The sequence below is a fragment of the Vombatus ursinus genome, unplaced genomic scaffold (genome assembly GCF_900497805.2).
Source record: "Vombatus ursinus unplaced genomic scaffold, bare-nosed wombat genome assembly UNPS02014822.1, whole genome shotgun sequence".
In the NCBI taxonomy this organism is placed as follows: domain Eukaryota; kingdom Metazoa; phylum Chordata; class Mammalia; order Diprotodontia; family Vombatidae; genus Vombatus; species Vombatus ursinus.
The window spans coordinates 13397196-13412852 of record NW_020954600.1 but is presented as its reverse complement, the minus strand read 5'-3'; positions in this window follow the sequence as shown (position 1 = coordinate 13412852).

Sequence of the window (15657 nt, the reverse complement as noted above, 5' to 3'; positions counted from 1 at the left end):
TAATATGTCAACGAAGAAGCATTGATTAATGGTGGTCATGTGTACATGTTTACCCAAATGGAAGGGTCTGTGATGGTGGTAGAGACCAAGTGATCACCACCATAAATTATAGAAAAGTTATCCTGAATGAGTTGGGATACAGTGATCGCTGCAAATTATGCATTGAAAAGGTAAGCACTCTTCGATATATCATTGTAAACTGCAAAAAATTCCCTTCTCCTGCAAAGACATGATCAGGGGATGAAACATAGAAGCTCCCTATCTTTCATAAGCCAGCAGTCAACACATTATCATTTTACAACTACAGATCACAAAAAAATGTCCTTGAGAATTCAGCCAGCAAGCTATATGAGAATCAGATTATTGTCAAAGACAAAATGGTTATTAACCATTGTTCAGACACAGCATTGTTCCATAAAAATGAAAGATCATTTTAAATAGCTCTCACCATGTTGAACATTCAGAATCTCCAAACTACATGAAATGGAAAGCTTGCAAAATATAGAGACTTAAAAGAAGAAATCAAAACAGTGTGGGAATAGGATGAGTTAAACATTATCAGTTATTCTGACTGCTACTGAAGGTATCCTGAGGATGATTTCAGTATGCCTACAGAAGATGAGCTGATATCTCCATACTTTTATTCCATTACAAAAAGCAGGCATTTTATCTGCTTGTACAATAGTCTGCAGAACATTAAGCATAAAAGAATAATATCAGGATAATGACTTATCCCAGGATGGTTTTTAATCTTAACTCTATCAAAAAAGATGAGATTTCTAAAAAATAATAATAGAAAGTATACATTTATATAACTTTCACAATGCATTTCCACACAACTCTGTGAGGTAGATAGCATGAGTAGAAAAATTTCCATTGGACAGATAAGTCCACTAGACTCTCAGATTAAGTTACTTACCCAAGGTCATTCAGTTGGTAGGAGATGAAACTGAGTTTTTACTCCCAGCCTAGCATTCTTTCCACTATGCCAAATGAACTAGAAACTAGAACCAGAGACTTATGAGAGGCGAGAGTTACTTTGGAAGCTAGAAAAGTTTCTGGAGAAAACTAGTTGAAGATAAAACAAGCCTGAAGACTTGATAACTTGCAAGATAGAGACTATAAATTGGCTAAGGATGTTATAGAAAAGTAACCTACTACATCTGCAGCAGGATTCCCCAAATCCAGTGAACAGAAAGTTATAAAATGTAGGGAAGGGAAATGCTTATAATCTTTCCTTGAGATGGGACCACTTTCAATTTCCTCAAAGTCTTAACGTTACTGTGGGATAGGACATATCCCCTAGCAGAGATCAGTGACTGAGAGAGAAGAGAGCAGGCAGCTTGCCACCAGGCTATTAGATGATCCTCCCTCCTGGGAGTTATTTCCAACATGGGATATTAAGTTACTTGGAAGCACGTTCCCCTCCCTTTCCTGCTGGGTATGGTGGGTAGGGGGTAAGAGGAAAAATAAGGAGCAGGGGAAATTATATGGAGAGAGAAACATTGCTTCAAGAGCAATTAACCTGTGAGAAAGCCCCGATAAACTGCATCAAGATTTGGAGCAAGGAAAGAGCACAGAATGTAATTGATAAAATAGGGAAATTTGGGGATCATGTATTTATTCTTCTCCAGTCTGTGTTGTCTACATGTCTCTGGTCATACAACTGCAATTGGGATGGATTATAGAGACCTGATCTGATATTTTCAATTTTCTCAGCATCTTATGATCACTGTGGGATGGGAAAGCCATATCATTACCCGTGCTATCTGCTAACCATAACTCTCATCCTAATGCTGAAGACTACCTCTTGAATATTCTGCCTGAGAGAAGGTAAAAACTTACTCCCATGACCAAGAAGGAAAAAAGAGAGAAATTATGATCCATCACTCTATCGCTGAATCAGGTTCTTCTCTTGAGCTGGCTATATTGGTCAGGTTATCACCGTTGGAAAAACATATGTCTGATTGTGTCACCCCCTTGCTTACAAAGGCTTCAGAGGTCATCTATTACCTCTAGGATCCCATATAAACTGCTTTGTTTGACATTTAAACCTTCATAGTCTGCCTCTAACTTTTTTTCTTTCCAGACTGATTTTATATTACTGCCCCTCCTCCCATATATTCTATGTTCCAGCAAAACTGGCCAATTTGCTGTTCCCTATGCCTGACATTTTATCTCCTGGCTTCATGACTTTTCAAATATTGCTCCCCATTTCCCCCAACCCCCATCTTCCCACACATGCCTAGAATACACTTGTTTCTCATTTCCACCTCTTAGAATCCTTAAGAATTTTTAAGGCTCAGTTCAAGCGACACTTTCTTCATTGGCAGCTAGGTGGCAGAGTGGATAGCACACTGACGGGGAGTATGGAAGACTTAACCAGTTCAAATCTGATCTCAGATATCTGTGACCCAGGGCAGGCAAATCACTTAACTTTCCTCAGCTTCAGTCTCCTCATCTGTAAAATGGGGATAATAATAGCACCTAATTTCCAGCGTTGTGAAGATCAAATGAGTTAATATTTGCAAATAACTATATAAATGCTAGATGTTATTATTATTGTTGTTGTTGTTATTATTATTATTATCCTAGTCTAATCCCTGGCAGATTAGTGCTCTCCTGTCACACTGTACCTTGATTCCAATATAATGATGTCATTTTGGTGCTCTTTAAGAATGAAGGACAACAACCAACTAAGTGTGCCCATAGTAAAATGTAAGCTCCTTGAAGGCAGGAACTATTTTGTTCTTGTCTTTGTATACCCCATCTCTAGCACAGTTCCTGATACATAGTAGATGCTTAATAAGTCCTTGTTGAATCAGTGAAGGTTCAGGTGCCAGAAGCTCTCATCCAACCAACTTTCCTAGGTATGAAATCCTATGCTAGCCATGAAATGATCTTCAACTTCAACATAAAGTGTGATACTGATCTCTGTGAAGAGCTGTGTGGTGATGCCTTAATGGCAATATTTACTCACTGCTAATAGGATGCAGAGGAGATTATAGTCTTCTTCCCCAAAGCAGTGAACATTGGGATCTTTGCCCCATCTCAATGAAAGAACTCAATGGGCATTAGGGGCACTGCGTTGGCCTCCCTGTCCACCTTCTAGTACATATGGATGAATAGAGAGTAAAATCATGGATCTGGACCCTCCACTACCCACCACAAATTCTTCCAAGTAGACTGCTTTGTCAGAGTGAGGCTTAGGGCTGCCTAGTATACAAGGTGACGTTGACTTGATTTTATTTGGGGGTGCTTGACTCAGGATTCAAAAAAATAGAAGGATGAAGTTGTCAAGCAGTACCAGTCTGTTAGATTGATTGAATGACCATCATCCCAACTTGGAGCTGGTACAAACACAATCTTGAGGGGAAAAAAGTCAAAATTCTCTTGATGGATACAACTCAAGGCCATGTAGCTTTCATCAGATCTGAGTTGGAAAGGACCTGAAAACTAGCCAAGCCTTTCAATTTACTGCCAGTGGAGGAGGAAGTTGGAAAAAAAAAAAAGCTTGGGACTTAACCACCAAAATCACACACAGTACATGAATTGAAATTGAAAGAGATAAAAACTTGCCCAAAAAAATGTGAAACACTTTATCTAGAAATACTTTAACTAGAAAGTTCTCTCATGTTTGGCTTGAATGTGAATCCTGGCATAATTGCTTACTAGCTGTGTGGCTGTGGCAAATCATTTAACCTCTCTGGGCCTCAGTTTCTTTATCTATAAAATAAGGAAGTTGGACTTGATGACTTCTAAGATCCTTGCCAGTTCAAAAAATTATGATTATGTTGCCTAATATATTTTAGGGATAGTGATTAGCTATAGGCTTTCAGTCAAAATACAACATACAAAATATAACAAAATTAAACTTGAAAGGTCCCAAACTTGAAAGGTCCGAAGCAAAAGTGTTTAGGAATAGGTCAAGATAGCCTGCTAAGGAAACTGGTTTCTCCCTTGGAGAATGAGCCAAGGCTTCCTTGGGGTATACATCAGCTTTGGTAGTTGGAAGGCTTATAGGGGAAAGAGGGATATCTTGAATCTCTGGCCTATGACCGTGAAAACTTTTGCCTTTGGGTGGGTGTGGTAGTGGTCTGGGATGGGAAGGATAAAAGCAATCAACAACAACAATTTACTCAAAAGCCAGGTTCCCTCTTTAAAAGGTATTGCCATGGAAAAACCTGGAAAGACTGTACAAACTGATGCAGAGTGAAATGAGCAGAACCAGGAAAACACTGTATACAGTATCAGCAACATAGTGTGATGATCAACTATGAATGACTCAGCTTTCCTCAGCAACATGATGATCCAAGATTAAGTACAAAGGACTCACGAAGGAAAATGTTCTCCATATCCAGATAAAGAACTGATGGACTCAGAATGTAGATCAAAACATATTTTTTTCACTTTATTCTTTCTCATGGTTTTATTTCCTTTTGGTCTGTTTCTTCTTCCATAACTGTGACGAATATGGAAATATGTTTTACGTGATAGCACATGTTTAAACTATACCAAACTGCCTACCATTTTCAGAAGAGGGGAGGGGAGAGGAGGGGAGGGAGGGAGGGAGAAAAATTTGGAACTCAAAATCTTGTAAAAATGAATGCTAAAAAATACCTTAATATGTAATAGGGGAAAAACAAAATACTGTTCAAATAAAAGAAGAAGAAAAAGTATTGCTATATTTTGTTTGTATATCACCTCCATTCCCAAATACATCCCTCCCACCATCCATCCCTTGTATCAAAGAATAACAAAGAAAGAGGAAAACAAGCATTCGACAACATGTATTCAACTGAATTTGACAGTCTAGGCCAGGGGTGGGGAACCTGCAGCCTCAAGGCCATATGTGGTCCTCTATGTTCTCAAGTGTGACCCTTTGACTGAATCCAAACTTCACAGAACAAATCCTCTTAATAAAAGGATTTGTTCTGTAAAACTTGGACTCAGTCAAAAGGTCTCACCCAAGGACCTAGAGGACCACATGTGACCTTGAGGCTGCAGGTTCCCCACCCCTGGTCTAGGCAATGTTTCTACACCCATGGTCCTCCACCTTGCCAATGAAGGGAGAGAGCTATCTTTTCCTCATTTCTTCTTTGGAAGCAAGCTTTGTCACTATGATTATAAAATGCCCAGGGAGTTTTGTTTGTTTGCTTTGTTCTTTCCACTCAAATTGTTATAAATGTTATTTCCTTGGTTCTTTTTATTCTTCACTTTGTATCAGTGCATATAAGTTTTTCTATGCTTCTCTGTATTCTCTGTATTTATTATTTCTTAGGGCACAAGAATATTCTGTTACATTCATGTACCATAATATGTTTATGGTACAACTTCCTAATCAATGAACTTTGCTACCACAAAACATTCTGCTATAAATACTTTGATGTCTACCAGACTTTTCTTTCTGTCTTTGACCTTAGCAGTGGATCTCTGAGTCAAAGGATAATCAGGAGGCTTTCTCTTGAACCCAAAGGGAGAAAAGTAGAACATAGTTGAGTTCAGCTTCTATTCCCCACTCCAGGTTGGCTACTGCATGACACAAGACACATTCTTTATTCAGGAATTCTTGGAAGTAGCTGCTAGGGTTGGTCAGGGTCAGTAACTGACCCATCTGCCTGAAAGGTATACCCAGGTATGAGGGGCAGGGCAGGTAGTAGTGACCACTAGTGAGGGACCTCCTAAGAAAGAGTCTAAATTTGGGTTTAGATGGAGTTATTTTCAGCATATTCAGTATGCATGTACTAAGTGACTACTATGTGCCAGTGACAAGAACATAAAGGCAAAAATGAGTCTGTCAAAGAACTTAAATTCATTGAAAGGGGATACAATATAAAGGAATAAAGAGATGAATGAATGAGCATTTATTAAGTGCTTACTGTTTACAGGCACTGTGTCAAATGCTGGGGATACAGATAAGAAAGTAAGACAGGCCCTGTTCTTAAGGATCCCACACCTTATCGGGGGAGACAAATTGGGAGTTCAGCTGTAGGGTGGATGGAAAGGTTCTCACAACCTAAAAGTCCAGTAGAAAAGCCAATGACGAAGCCTAGGAGTCCTTAAAGTACATCAGGATGTTTTCCCTGAAATGTGGGGAGTTGTGCTCCAGGGGACTGACCACTGGAAAGGAAGGAGTAGGCCTAAGGGCTAGGGATTCTGGGTGCCCTCTGGAAATGAGACATCAGCATTTGGCCAGGAGGTAAAAAGAGGAAGGGTAGTATGGAGGGTAGCTATGTCTGCCTTCGTTTCTTTATCTGTGAAATGAGCTGGAGAAGGAAATGGCAAACCATTCCAGTATCTTTGCCAAGAAAACCACAAATGGGGTCGTGGAGAGTTGGCATGACTAAAAAGACTGAATAACAACAAAGTATTGGCAGAAAGGTTCTGGGAGGGTTCTGGATGGCCTGGGGAGGGTGCCCAGCTCGTCATTCATCTGGAGCTGTAGGAGGCCCGGGTAATTTGAGGAGGGAGAAAGGACTAAAAACTGGAGTGGGAAGAAGGAATCAGAGAAGACTTCAGAGATGATGTGGTACCTGAAACCTTGAAGAAAGAGAAGGATTCTGAGAGATGGAGATGAGGAGGGAAAGCATTCCAGGTAGCGTAGACAGCTTCTGCGATGCACTCCCCTCCACATGATACAGGTATGCTGGCCTACTGTTCCTTGAATTGTTGTTGTTCAATCATTCAGTCCTGTCTCACTCTGTGACCCCATGAACAGGCATGTCCCCATGGCCCCATAGAAGGGCATGCCAGTCCCTTCTATCCTCCACAATCTCTCAAAGTCTGTCCAAGTTCACATTCGTTGTTTCCATGACACTATCTATCCATCCCATCCTGTGCTGTCCCCTTTTCTTTTTGCCTTTAATCTTTCCCAACATCAGGGTCTTTTCCAATGAGTTCTATCTTCTTATCATGGGGCCAAAGTATTCAGTATTTGACCTTCCAGTGAATAGATTGAATTAATTTCCTTAAGTATTGGTTCCTTGAATAGACATTCCATCTCCCAACTTACACATCCATTCCTTTACCCTGATTGTTGCTCATGCCTGGAACGCTCTCTCTCTTTAACTTCACCTCTAGAATTCCTTGACTTTCTTCAAGAATCAACCTTCCTAGTCCCTCTAGCTGCTAGCTCTTTCCCTTCTAAGATTACCTCCCAGATAACCTTCATATATCTTGTATGTACTGTGTACATGTGTATGAGAGTACATGTTGTCACTTCTGTTAGAACATAAGCTCCTTGAGGGCAAGGACTATTTTTTACCTTTAGTTCTATTTCTATTTCTAGTGCCTGACATTCAGTAGGTGCTTAATAAATACATTTTTATCAATGGAAACAGGAAATAGAATGTAGAATACAAGGAACATCTGTTAGTCAAGTTTGGCATCGTGGATAGAATGTGAAATAAGGCTAAAAAGGTAGGTTGGAGTGAGGTTGGGGGGAGGAGGTCTTAAAGGTCTAAAGGATTTGCATTCTATTCCAGAAGCAATAGGGAACCACTGGAAACATTTGAGGGGAAATCTCTATTTTTGTTGCTTCTTTTCCTCAGATGTGACTCTTTTGATTGTTGCTATGATACCACATCATCAGCTCGGCTCACCTTTTAGAACACTTCATGGTTTGCAAAGTATTTTCTTCCCAGAAAACTTTTGAGGCAAGTAGTAGAAGTATTATTGCTGATATATGACAGATAAGAAGATTGATGCCCAGAGAGGGGGCAGTAATTGCCCAAGATCACCATGGCTGGGAAATGGCCAAGTCAGGATTCGAATCTAGGTCATCTGGCTGCAAGTATGGTAGTATTCTGTCCTCTAGACTACATTGCCTTGTTACTCTAAGATGCTTAGAATAGCCAATCACTACTACTGAATATGGGATGGTCACCCAAGGGTATTAGCCCTTCTTTAGCCTTTGGTTTATGACAGAGGAGAGTGCACTTCAGGAGGAAACTGTAAAACTGTTGGTCAGAAAATGACTTGCTGAGACTAAGGATGACGGCAAAACATCTGGTGTACTAGTAGACAGCAAGTTTGCAGTGGGTTCAAAGGCTATCCTCTAGTTGAAAACAACATCATGATGTGTAAATAGGAACATAGATAGCTTGATGTCCAGTTCCAGGCTGAACAATTTAAAAGGAACAAGGATCAATAGTGGCCAAAACAAAATTGGAAAGATATGAGATTTCCAGAATGTAATCGATGGCATAGGACAGAAGATTTGTGTAGAGTATGATAATTAGGTTCTGCTCAAGACCTCCTTGCAGACAACAGCTATGGACATTGGGGCTTTACCAGGAAGTCATGACTTGACAATGAGAGGCGGTTGAACAGTCTCCTGTCACCTCAGGATAACAGAGGTTGAAGTATCGCTGAAGAGCCTCTAATAATTGCGCCCCAGGGGCAGCAATTAGGCATGAAGAGGAAATTAGTTAATCGTGGGAGTTAGCTATAATCTCTAAAGAATTGCAAAATACAGAGGATCTTGTTTCCGGGATTAAGTACAAAGGGAATTTTGCCACAATGTGCAGAGAGGTAGTATATGATGTTTGTGTTTCTGACAGAATCAAATATGTTATATAGGTAGAAAGTACAGATTAGTCTTACTCCCGGAGAAGATAAAAGTGCTGGAGAAACATCTCTCTACTCCTGAGATTTTGTGGGAGGGCAGGGGGAGGAGGTTGAACTAGACCTGTGATTTCAGGAGCTCCAGGGTACAGGAAGGAAAGTAGACCCATATCTTCCCTGCAACATAAATTCTTAGACGGCTAGGTGGCAGTACAGTGCCTGAAGCCCTGGCTCTTGAGTCAGGTAGAACACAGACACTAGCTGTGGGACCTAGTTAAGTCACTTAACCTCTGCCTGCCTCCGTTTCCCCATTTGTAAAATGGGAATAATAATAGCACCCTACCATCCAGGGTCGTGGCCTGTCACATAGTAGGCACTAAATAAATGTTATTGATATTGTTCTCTTAGAGAATTGCCTGGGGGCAATGAGAAGTTAAGCCAATAGGTGTCTGAGGCAGGATTTGAGCTCAAGTTTTCTCAACTCCTCACCGTTTTCTATCCACTGTACCATACTGCCTCTCACTCTCCAGATTATCAAGGGGAATAAAGTGTATCTTGAAAGAGTGGGGAAAGTGCTTCAAAGAGAAAACAAAGAAAAAAATCTGAAGAAGGAGAAAGGAACCCAAATCTTGCTGAGAAGTTGGAGGGCAGAAGAATGTCATGCAGAACATTGAACAACTACAGCTATGTCTTAGGTGTAATGGTCTTTCTTTTGGGGTTAACCACTAAGGGCCAGAGGAGGAAGAGATGAGTAGTGGTGAGGTCCTATAAGAATTCTATCAGGTCCACCAAGACTCAGAATGAGCTGGGACTGGCCATGAAGGCTATGGACAACCAAAGGGGCTTTGAAATGGGATGTTACCAGTAAGACAAAGCCCAAAGAAGAGAGAGAACCATTGTTGAGGTAGATGGAATAACAATGACCTCAGATACTTGCTGACTGTGTGACCTTGAGCAAGTCCCTTAACCCTCTTTGCCTCAGTTTCCTCATCTATAAAATGAGCTGGAGAAGGAAATGGCAAAATATTGCAGTATCTTTGCCAAGAAAACCCCACCTGAGATCATAAAGAGTCAAACAAGATTCTTCAGACAACATTAGCAAGACTGGTAGATCATAGACTATTAACCATAGTATACTGCAAAGCCCTAGGCAAAGTCTTTCATACCATCAGGTTGACATGTCGGAGTGATGGGGGCTAGATGATAACTAGTATATCTAGATGGATTTCATACATTTTGAATGACCATTAATGGGTCCTTTGGAGGGAAGGCTATGATGGAGTTCCCAAGGCAACTTACCCTGGTCTTGTGCCATTTAACAATTTTATTAATGGCTTGAGTAAAGACTTAGATGGCAGGCATCAACTTTGGAAATGACATAAATGTGGGAGGAATAACTAATATTGGATCACAGAGGATTCAAAAAGACCTTAGCAGATTAGGCTGAATCTAATAAAATGAAACTTTTATTGTTCAGTCACTTCATTTGTGTCTGACTTTTTGTGACTCTATTTAGGGTTTTCTTGGCAGAGATGCTGGAGTGGGTTGCCATTTCCTTCTCTAGCTCATTTTACAGATGAAGAAACTGAGGCAAACAGGGTTAAGTGACTTATCCAGGGGAACACAGCTAGTGAGGCCAGATTTGAATTTAAGATGTCTTCCTGCCTCCAGGCCCAGCACTTGGTATACTGTGCCACCTACCTGCCCTAAAGTGAAACTTAAAAAGCATAAATGAAAATTCCTTCACGTGTTGAAAACAAACAAAACAACACTTCACAAATATAAAATGGGGAAAGTGTGCCTAGAGAACAATGAATTTGAAAAAAGATCATGGGATTTGGGTAGATTATAAACTTGGTGAGTTTATAGTCTGACTTCCTCTGTATTTCCCAAGACAGTTGTGCCGACATTGTGGGACATTCCCCCATTGCACGTGGCAGTTCATCTGGGCCTTCTCATCCTGTGTAAGTTTCTTTCACACCCTCCCTTAATCCTTCACAGAGACCTAGGCTTGATGCTAGAGGTCTTCATCTGTTCACTCTTTGGTTACAGGACAAAGATCTCACCTTCAGAGAACCTACAGTTAATATGTTTATATGTGGTGTAGAAACCGTGATTCTTAGCACCCAATGAAATCACAAGTCTGGCTTGAAAAAAAAAAAAAGAAGTCAATGTTCTGAGTGACTGGAGGAAGAGTCCTGCTGTACTAGCCTGGAGAGTACACCATGCGTGCTTAGTTCTGGTGCCATATTTTAGAAAGGAATTTGACAAGGTGAATTGTGTCCAGAGGATGGTAGCCGGAATGGTCAGGGACCTAGAGATCATGGCATTTCTATCATGCTGTTTGGTTCAGTGACCTGGGGGTGGTTAGCTTGGAGAAGACCATACTTGGGGGAGGGAGGGGCATCATCACTGGCACCATCACATGGAGACAAGATTAGACTTGATCTGGTTTGTCTTTGAGGTCAGAAATAAAAGCTATGGGTACAAGTTGTAGAAAGGCAGAGTTCATTCAGAGCTGGGAGTAAGGGAAATTCCAGACAATTAGAGCGGCTCCAAAGTGGACCGAACTGCCTTGAGCTGAAGGAGGCTGCCCCCACTGGAGGTCTGGGTCTTAGGCAGGACAGCCAGTTGGGATTCCTGCTCTGGTGCAGGTCAGAGTGGATAAACCCTGAGATCCTTCTGACTCACAGATTCTGTGCAGCCCCAGAAAGGTCCAGAGAAGAGCTAGAGATGGGCAAAGAACAGAAAAATAAAACCTACCAGACAGAAGGTAGAGCAGGTGGGAGCTGGCAACCCACGGTAAACCCTGAGTGCCCCCCAGGATCCTTTTCAATTAGGTGAAAGATTTTGAGCACAAACAGAAATGCAGATGAAGGCAAAGGATGCTTTCTGTAGAAAGAGTCACACAAGGGTTTTAGGAGCAAAGTGGGGTGTATTTGGAAGAGCTGTAGATTTGCAGTTCAAGGAAATGCATTCCAGACTCGGCTCTGTAAAATGTGAGCATTGGGGAGATGATGTCTAAATCTGCTTCCTCAAGTAAATCCTGAGATTTCCTCATGAATCACAGGATGCAGAGTGTACCAAGACCGCCATAGACCCACTTCCAGGCAGTTTGGTTATGTCCAGCAGGGGACAGCCTTGTTACTTTTTTGTTTTAATCTTCAGCCTCTGGCTTTTCTTTTTTCCTTCTCCTTTCCCTTTTCCTTTCCTTTTCCTTTCCTTTTCCTCTCCCTTTCCCCTTTCCTTTCCTTTCCTTTCCTTTCCTTTCCTTTCCTTTCCTTTCCTTTCCTTTCCTTTCCTTTCCTTTCCTTTCCTTTCCTTTCCTTTTTCCTTTCCTTTCCTTTCCTTTCCTTTCCTTTCCTTTCCTTCCCTTCCCTTCCTTTCCTTTCCTTCCTTTCCTTTCCTTTCCTTTCCTTCTTTTTTTCTCTCCTCCCCTCACCTCCTCTCCCTCTTTACCCCTCTTCCTCTCCTCTCCTTTCCCTCCCTCCTATTCTCCTTTCCCTTTCCTTCTCCTCTCTTCCCTTCCCTTCCCTTTTTTCTTTTTTCTTAATGTGAGTTAAGTAAAGGGGCTGGATTAAGCCCCCCTAACTGGATGTTCTCCAAGTTTCCTCCAAACTCTAAATTGATCTAAGTCCTTGGACTTGAGGGGAAAGGTCATGTCTTCTTCTTTGCATAACTTTCCAACACCAAGGGCAATGTTGAAGGTGTTGTCTAAATATTTCTGATTTGATGATTACATGCATTTTTGCTTTTTGCCTGGGTCTTTAGCATTAGTACAAAAAGACCTAATGTGTCTTGCCTGCTGGCACAGTTTCAATATCTGGGCGCCCACACAAATGTTCAGAAATGGTCCTTTGGCCACTGTTAGTGGCAAAATACACAATGTCCAAGAGGGAGGGGCTACCTCCTTACTAGTGCAGGATTTTTACTGCTAGTCCTACTTTTAGGCTGACATTAGGGGATTTGGGAGTACATCAGGGGATTGGGAGTGGAAAGGGACCTGGATCGGGAGTCAGAGTACCAAAGTTCAAATCCAGGCTCTGCCTGGTACTACCCGCATGACCATGGCCAAGTTTTTCCACCACTTTGTGTCTTGGTTTTCTCAGATATTAGATGGAGGAGTTGGAACAGATCATCTTGAAGGTCCCCTCTACCTGTAACCAACCTCCTGGCCTTTTTGCAAAAACTGAAGAAATGATTAGCAACATCAATGAGGGCTGCCAGAGTAACCAGGGGTTACCTGGAGAAGCAAGCCTTCCCTGATTCTGGCCAAGCTGCATGCTCAGGTACGTTGGGAATGACAAGGCCCATGGCTGCTCTGGCCAGGTTGGTGAAGCCCTCGTGTTTTTTTTAAGATGGTGAAGCAATATCTTAAACAAGAAAACCTTCTCCCTCCCTCTCCTCTTCCCTTTCCCTCTCCTCCTCTGGCAAAACACGTGAGCCCTTAGAACAGATTCTCTCCCTGGAGAGATGGAGGCAAGACTGGTCATCCACTGCCTCCTCTACACACACCATCATGACTGCTTCCTCATGGAGGCTGGAGCGCGGGAACTCAACTGGACAAGCCTGAATCTGGGCTCCTGGGCACTTGTCTGCGTTGTATTTCCTTTGCTAAAGAGATGATTAAATCTCGATCTTAAGATTGACACACTTAGACTTGGAGATGACCTTGTGAGTTTTTGAGGTCCAAAGTACTTGGGTCCATTGGGTTTAGGGGACTGATAGCAAGGGAAGTTTTTACATGGGAGATGTCCACTGACAAGAGAAGGAGGCCAAACCCAGGCCTGGCTGGCCAGTAGACATGGACTTTGAGAAGACAGTTCAAAGCCACGGTGAAATGACCATCACAAGTAACCTGAATTCAGTAGCATTTTAGTGTTGTTTCCTGTTCCTAACCTATGTCACTTCAAGGCTTTACAATTTTTGTTGAGAGTGCCGCCATCTTTCTAGTCTCCCATATGTACAACTTCTGTTATTTTCAACTCCTTATTCTCACTCACCCCACAAATCCAATCAGTTGCCAAAATCTTACTCTTTCTACCTCCACAATATCTCTGGCATCGTTACCAATTTTTTTTAAGGCAATTGGGGTTAAGTGACTTGCCCAGGGTCACACAGCTAGTGTCAAGTGTTTGGTCTGAGGCTGGATTTGAACTCAGGTCCTCCTGACTTCAGGACTGGTGCTCTATCCACTGTGCCACCTAGCTGCCCCCATCATTACCATTCTTATCAGACATCTAGGTGGTGCAGTGGATAGAGGATTGGGCCTGGAGTCAGGAAGACCTGAGTCCAAATATAGCCTTAGACACTATCAGGGGGACCCTGGGCAAGTCACTAAACCTCTGTTTGCCTCAGTTTGCTCAACTGTAAAAGGGGAACAATAATAGCACCTACTTGGCAGGGTTGTTTTCAGGAACAAATGGGATAATAGTTCTAAGTGCTTAGTACAGTACCTGGCATACAGTAGGCACTATTATAAATGTTTATTGTTGTTCAGCTGTTTTCAGTCATATCCGACTCCTCTTGACTCCATTTGGGGCTTTCTTGGCAAAGATATTGGAGTGGTTTGCCATTTCCTTCTCCAGCTCTTTTACAGATGAGGAAACTGAGGCAGACAGGGTTAAGTGACTTGCCCAGGATCACACAGCTATTAAGTGTCTGAGGTCAGATTTGAACTCCTGTCTTCCTGACTCCAGGCCAAGTACTCTATCCACTGCTCCACCTAGTGCTTCTTAGGCACCTTGCTGATTAATTGGTATCACTATAGTTACCATTTGTGTGTATGTGTGTGTATGTGTGTATGTATGTGTTTTGTTCTCTTGGTTATACACTCTTTATTCTGCATCACTTAACACAAGTCTCCCCATGTTTCTCAATTTCTCATATTAATTGTTTGTTATGGTTTGATAACATTCAACTATATCAATATACTGTACTTTGTTCAGCCATTCCCCAATCAATCGTCACAAACGCTGTTTGCAGTATTTTTTTGTGGCCACAATGGGTGCTTCTACAAATGCTTTGGGACTTTTCTTTCTGTCACTGCCTTCCATGGTATATATATCCAATAACTGGATAGCAAACTCAAAGGGTGTAAAGAGTTTTATAACTCTTAATTGTCTTGGGGGATGATCTCTGGAAAGGCAGGGTTGTGGGAAATGGAGTATCCATTGCAGGGAGCAATTGCTAGTTATTGTTTGGCTATAAGAAAGCATATACGGAGGAGAGTAATGTACGATGAGCCTGGAAAGGCAGGCTGAAGCTAGATTGTGCAGGGCTTTAAAGGATCGGCTGAGGAGTCTGAATTTGGCTCTAGAGGCAAGGGGGAACTATAGAAGTTTCTGGAGGAGAGGAGTCACATCGTCAATATATCTTCAGGAAGATTGTTTAGGTGGCTGAGTAGAGGGGAGGGGAGATTGGAAGCTGTGAGTCTGATTAGCAGGTGAGACGTGGAGAACACCCGAAGTAGGTGGTGGGCCTGTGATTGAATAGAAAGGGAGGGATGCGAAACAATCCTTAAGGCTTCATAACTGATTGGATGTGGAGGGGGGAGTGATGGTGATGGGAGGGAAGAGGCACATTTAGATTTAAGGTTGTCCCAAAGTGGAATAGACTCAAGTGGAAAATAGCAGGCTTCCCCTCATTGAAAGTTTGCAAGCAAAGAATGGGTTCTTTTTCAGGAAGGATTTGGCTGCCAACATCCTTTCCAACTGTGAGATTCTATGATTGAGTCAATTCTGGGAAATCTGATTTTCTGGGAAACTTTCCTCATATCTATTTATGTTCTCTTGTCCTGAATATGTCCTTGGGGAAAGTCATATGCCTTGGACTGTGCACTATAAGCCGCTAGAGGTCTTCATTACAGAGGGCAGGACAGCGAAGACATTGGGTCATGAGGTCAAAGAGAGCCACACATTTAATATTTTCTAAGCTCTTGTTTCTGTTGCTTCTGCGTCAGAGGTAACAGGACGTTCACTTGCTATCGCCAGAGAGAAGACATAAAGTCATCATTCTTTCTTACTGACCCACCATAGGGCATTATTATTTAAAATGTCACCCGGACAAATGTCTGTCCTCATGATTATTTTC